We start from the raw sequence: 7,494 nt of genomic DNA, 5'->3' as shown, positions 1-7,494 counted from the left end.
AATTCTTTCCGGCCAGAATCTAGATCATCCTCCTCCTCAGAGCCCTTCATAATATACCGGCCGATGCCTTCATAACGAGATTCCAGGAGGAAAGAAATGTATGAAAACATCTCGCCCAGAAACTGATCAGCATCAAAATGTGATAAACGTAGAAAGCGGTCGGCGTTCCGAAAAAAAAAAATAATAAAAAGATTAAAGAAAAGTATGTCTGAAGGTGTTAGGGCAATTCTGTTACTTGGCAGACAGGTAGACGGACGGAGAGAAAGAAGAGAAGAAACGTGGTCATTCAAGATGCTGGAACGAGCTAAGATGAGGATGCTGAGGTGGAACATTGAAAGATTTGGAGAGATGCTGAAGTAGTCAAGATTACTGATACGACGAGAGAGTCGTGTCTCAGATGGTTTGGACATGTGGTGAGGATGAGTGAGGAGGTAGAATGTCGAGAGATAATGAAAGGATTAGATGACTTGACCAACTGAGGGAGGATAAAGAGAAGAAGGGTTTAGCAGAGCCAGACGCCTGTGACAGAGATAGTTGGAGAGGAGGCAACTAGACAACCGACCCCTTATCTGAAGAGAGATAAAAATACCAACAAGAAACTGTAGTCGACATAATAAGTAAAATAATAAATGCACAGAAAATGGAGTCTACATAATAAATGAATCAAAAAGGTTCGTCAAGGAAATGGGAAAGAAAAGGGCTGATAACTGGACGAAGGAAATAATATTAACAAAGTCTGCTACATCAGACAGATGAAGGAAATACAGAGAATTTTAGTATATAAGGTACAATAATAATAGGAATATTGTAAATATAATACTTTAAAATAAAACCTCGATGACACATTAACAGAATATATACACAGGCAATAGCTTGGAAAATCACTAAAATATCAATAAACATGCAAATAACCGTTATCAGAGGTACAGTTCATATATAATGAAAGTCTAACATTTGCCACAAAACGAAGAAGACGTTATTCTCAATAGCTTTATATTTTCGTCGTAATTTGCCAAAGAATTTTATCCAACGATATTCGTGAGGATATAACTGAAAGCATATCGCTTTCCAAGACTCTTAACCGACGCCTGACTGACGTTTCACTAAATTTTATGCAAGAGAGAGAGAGAGAGAGAGAGAGAGAGAGGTTTTACGTAGATTAATTGAACCGAGTAAATTACTCTTGCTAAACTTGAGGTAACTCCTGATTGTTCTTGTCTGTGCAAATGGAACCAGGGAAACACTTTAGGTTAGAATATTTTATAAGGATCGCGTTCTATCCTTTAGAGTGTCCTGGACAGACGTAATCTCCCGACAAACTGTTATAATTAGTGATGAGGGCAGCCACCCATTGTTAGGTTAATATACTATATATAAATATATATATCTACCTTTCATACATATTCACTCCTAATAATAATTCCGGTCACCCTTAATATAATGATTTTTGTCACTGATAAAACCACCAATGTTTTATGGAAATCATCTCTACCGTTTCCATCAAGTTTCTAATTAAAGTTTCAATTCCGGATTAAAATGTCATATCATAATGGATCTCATTTTATATCCTAAAATCGAAGTTGTAAACCCAATTATAACAGATCTCTCTCTCTCTCTCTCTCTCTCTCTCTCTCTCTCCTCCTCTCTCTCTCTCTCTCGTCTCTCTCTCCATCTCTCTCTCTCTCTCTCTCTCTCGTAAACAAATAAAGTTCCCTTGTGATGAATCCGCCAATTTTGCTTTTTTTCCAAACATCACAATTCCATTACTATGCTAATTGCCAATGACATAAATATCCCGTCGTATTTCACTTCAAAAGATGCCTCATTTTCCCCCATATTGCTCTGGCAATTAGATTCGTGATTGAAAAGGGGAGGCGCTGAGGAGCCAAATATGATCGCCAGAAAACGCAGCTCTGTCTATCAGTTGGGATCCAGGACCTTGGCACCATGCAAGGGGTCAGACCTTGGCACCTTGCAAGGGGTCAGACCTTGGAACCTAGCAAGGTCAGACCTTGGCACCCCACAGTTGCACTCAGAAGTGACAGTTAAAGGCAATGGACGGCGGCAAGACTGAAGAAAGCGAGTAGGAATGGAGGTCGAGTAACAGGCTAAAAAGTGAGCCCATCTAGGGGCCGAAGGAACGCTGCAAACATCCTTAAGGTACGCCTATAGTGCACAACGAAAGGGGCACTGACTGATGCCCACTATACTGCACCGCTACGGAAAACCTAGAATGTTACCACACAATCAGTCCGTTGAAATACCCCTAGCCACATACCACACTAAACCCCCACCCCTAACAGCGGTCTAACAAATAAGAGAAATCTAACACCCTCTGAACGGCAAAACAAGAATGCAAACACTGCTATTACGAAGGAAAGCAGCTCTCGATAACGACCTTGTGAAACCTGGTTTCAATCTGATAACGCTATGAAGAGACAATCCCTGCGGATCTGTTTGATGATTCTCTAGATCCAGATGCACAGGATGATTACTATCTTCTTCTGTATTAAATTTTCGGTGTTGATTTCAAGCGAGTTTATGTGCTGAGTGATAGAGTGATGCAAGCGACTGGACACTAGTATAAACTTTATATCCTCTTGAAGATACATGCTTCCATTTACGGTTCATCACTATCCTCTGACCAGCAATAATAAATAAAAAGCCACAGTTATGAATATGAGCAAGTCTGTATTTATCATAATACAAAAAACTATTAAAAACCGGAGCTTTCGTGAACTTACATCGCGGTCCTATTCAGCTAACTGTATAAAAACACAGGCATTTCTTAAAAAAAAAACAACAATAGACGAAACTTTGTACCCTCGAAAGCTCCCATATCACGTTGTGTATTTTGATAAACAAAGACTTGTTCATATCCATACCTGTGCAATTTTGCTTATTATATCATTTCATCTAGATATTATTTTAGAAATACACGTTGTTTTAATTAAGAAAAATATATGGAACTTGGTGCTAACCTAATTCTAGATACTAAGCCACGGTTCCACTGCATTACCAGTGTCATTAATTACTACTGTATGAATCTGTCATGAAACTATTAATCAAATAATCATGGGAATACACAAAAAATATCACAAAACATATTTCTTCACTATGCTATCTTATTTCAGGACACGCATTGCTCAACGTTACGAGCCGGGCCTTGGCTGCCTCCTAAGAGAAACGATATCTGTCGAATAATGGGACTTTTTTTGACACAAACGAAGCACGGCCCGAAAATAACCAATAATCGAAGATTTATGGACCATTCCACCAACAATAGTGTAGTGTTCTCCGCCAATATGACGAGAATAATAATAATAATAATGGTAATAATATCCCGTCCGCTTTTAGTAAGTCCTATCATATCGAATGTGACACCCGGAAGTCCTAAGCATCATCTGGGGCAAAGTAGGATTCCCGGGGAAGATCCTGCCACTTGCTGGGTTATGTTTCGGGGGCTTATCTGCATTCGTTTCTTATCCTTATCGCAGGATTGCTTTCTGCGTTTATGACCCGGAAGGGTGGCCGTGGATGCTAATGAACACTCACATGCGCTTACAGAGAGAAAGAGAGAGAGAGAGATGTCACCTTTCTCTAAAGTCATTTTATAGATTCTCTCTCTCTCTCTCTCTCTCTCTCTCTCTCTCTGTAAGTTTAGTTTACAAAGCACCCCATTCAATTCAAGAACTTGCTTCCTTCCTCCCAACCCACAGCCTCCTCGCTGTTGAGGGACATTTTTTTTTTTTTTTTACTCTTCCGCAGCAAGAGAGCTGTGACGTCATGCAGAAAAGGACGCGGTAAACTTAAAGGGGAAAGTTACGGTATTCCTGCGTGTATAATTTATTAAACAAGGCTTCCGCCACTCTTATTACATGTATGTTTCTTTCTGCGTGTGTTTGTATATATATACAAACATACACACACACTACATAAATATATGTAATATATAAATAAATATTAAATACATACACACACACACACATATATATCTATATTATAATATAATATTTATATTATATATAATATATAGTATATATATATATTGTGTATATATATATATATATATATATATATATTATATATATATATATATTATATCTAATATTGATTATACACCATATATATCAATAAGTAATATTATGGGATATAAATATATATATATATATATCTATATATATATATATATATATATTATATTTTATATTAATATCTATATTATATAATATAGGTATATATATATAATATATAATATTATAATCTTATCCATATATATATATATCAATATATATATATATTATATATGTCTATAATTCATAATATATTATTATATATATATAATTAATATACCCTTATATATATAATATATATATATTATATCTATGTATTTCTTATATTATATGGATATATATATATATATATATATATAATATATATATATATATTATTATATATAAATTTATATATATATATATAGATATATATTATATATAGTTATATATATATATAATATATATATATATATATATAGATATATATATTATATATCTATATATCTTATATATATCTATATATATATATATATATATATATATATATATACTATATATATATATATATATATATATCTATATATATATGTATATATATACACGATATATATCAATAAATAATTATATGTAACTATATATATATATATATATATATATATATATATATATATATATATATATATATATATATATATATATATATATGTGTGTGTGTGTGTGTGTGTGTGTCTATTTTTATCCCATAGCCATGACATTTAATATAGAAGCATTAAACTACAAAATTTAATGTCGTTCAATATCCAAAAATATCTACTTCATGAACATCACCGAAGGGAAATTCCAAGTGATAACTGATTTGTTACCTGCTAAGTGACTCGACCACCGACAGGACGCGATGAAAATTATCTTGCAGCAAACTCACAAGCATCGACATATAAAATAAATGGAAAATTTAATTAATGCAATAAAAGTGTAGGACCCACCAGTCGGTTAACAAGTCCTTGGTTGGTCCTCCTTCAAGTTTGTGGTCGTCCTAGAATTTCTTTGGGACTGAATCCGCCCATTTCTGAAGGTTCTGGGGGTAGAGGGAGCCCCAAGTGACCTGGCCCTCTCCTTTCAACTTGGCCAATGTCCTGGTGTCCTTCTCCCTTAACTTGGACGACGACAGTACAGCGGAGTTACTGGGCCAATCCCCAGAATGTTTCATTCTACAATCCTTTAACCAGTTGGTCACGAAACTTGGCAGTGTGACATCTGGTTCCATCCTGCTGGAGACAGAGGTTCCCGTTTCCTCGAAGGATAACTCGTGTACTTAGTTCAGGATGTGTCACGACTATTCTCGTTCATAGCTTCGTTCTGAGGGAGGAATCCCAGCTCCCCTAAGCTCCCAAGCCCGAAGGATATGTGCACCATAACGTCCATCCTGAGGGAATTGTGCGTAGGTGCTAAGTACTTGTTCCCCAACGACTGCTACTGGGACTCCTCACACTCTCTTCGGCTGCCATCGCTCAGTTGAGGGTCCTCACCCCTCCACACCTCTCCCCTCGACTCCTACACACCACAACATTTTATCCAGTTTAAAACCCTAATCCTTTTCTTCTTGTGTGCAGTCTTCAACTGTTTTCTTATTCTTCCTCTTCTTCTTCTTCTTACAGGCATACCTTGCTGCAACTAAGGTCCACCTCAATGCAATACCGCATGGTTCTCGCAGACGCGTTCCCTAGCACCTGAGGATTTTCAAACTAATATATTACTTGAAGTAGAAGGTTCCTCGTCTAAGGAACGTTCTATGATGGAGAGATGGGTGGGAGGGGGTGGATAGGTTTCCTAAGGACGGGTACTTCTTCGTAGTACCTGGCAACAATGTGTTGGACGGTTATGGGGCGCACAGCAATATTATTAGTTTTTAAGCCTGGATTAAGGCACTCGATCACTCTTCAACCTTCTGACATTGTTACGGCACAATATCCTTACCAGAATTAAGACGATAACCTCAAAAATCACGGACAACGGCGGAAATGTTATTAGGTACACTTAACAAGGTTAAACGCATACTGAAGAAGTCGGAAATCTTCTACTTATAATTTGCGTGGGTGGTGGAAACAACAACGCTCAAGTTGACAATTCTCTTCGGAGACGATCGTATTTTGTTAAGTAATGTGTTGGGGGCTAGTACGACATCCTTATATAATATATATATATATATATATATATATATATATATATATATATATATATATATATATATATAGATAGGTAGATAGATAGATATATGTATGTATATGTATATATTAAATAAACATATAAGCCATATACCTTTATTTATGGATTATCACGTTCCAAACTTTCGTGATTCAGTTATACACGTATATATATATATTATATATATATATATATATATATATATATATATATATATATATATATATATATATATATATATAATATATATATTACACTTAAAGTAGAGAGAAAATGGTTGTAGAAAAACCCCAAGAGACTGGCCACTTCGACATTCATAGATTAACTGAACATGTGAGGAAGATAAACCCTTATATGGATTTCAATGACCCATCCTCTCAGGGTGCTTGTGTAATGGGACAAATATTACTTTAATTATTAGTGATTTATTTAGGAATTGATTCATCATCCTCCTCTAATATCTTTACGCTACTGATGTAAGAGTGATTGGAACTGTGAAATGTTTTCATTTTTGTTGTGAACATCAAGTGCGTAACAGTTTAGCCAATCCTTTGTTTTGTTTTCTCTCACTCTGAGTGTGGGAACGCTGCCCTGAATCTTTCGTCTGCATTTTGGTAACACTAAAAGACACATGTAAGAATCACGAATGCTCTCGAGTGTGAGGACGTCAACCGGTCCAGCCTTCAATTTGGCTATTTTAACAAGTTATTAATACAAATGATTATCTATCCCTTGCAAGGTAAGCTTTTAAAGTCGTAATATTACCATTAGTTCATTAGTTAGAACAGATCACTATCGTGAAAGAACAGTAGCAGGCGAGAATTCAGGTGCAGAGTTGCCTGCCCAGTCAGACATGTTGCAATGCCTTAACGAAGAAAATTTTCATTGTCGTGAAAGATACTTCACGTTGATTAGTTGTCATGAAGTTTTGCTGTGTTAGTTTGAGTTGTAACTTGGCGTTTGATAGGGTCGTAAAACGTTAAAAAAGGAGTTATAAGAGTTTTGTTCGTATACAGTTTTTGCAAATACCAGTGCCAAAGGGTACCACAACATGGCTGTCCTACAGGGCATCTTGGGGTTACCCCTACCTCTCCCATGGAAATTTCCACTGCGATCATGATCTTAGACTAGGTGTTACGACCTTATTTACGGCCGTAATTTCAAGGGTTCTTGTCTCTACTCAGAATTTGCGGTCAGTAAAAATGTAACACAGCAACTTAGGAACAAAAGAACAAAA

The sequence above is a fragment of the Macrobrachium nipponense genome, chromosome 18 (genome assembly GCF_015104395.2).
Source record: "Macrobrachium nipponense isolate FS-2020 chromosome 18, ASM1510439v2, whole genome shotgun sequence".
NCBI classification, from domain to species: Eukaryota; Metazoa; Arthropoda; class Malacostraca; order Decapoda; family Palaemonidae; genus Macrobrachium; species Macrobrachium nipponense.
The sequence above is the reverse complement of the archived record's forward strand: the minus strand, read 5'-3'. Positions refer to the sequence as shown.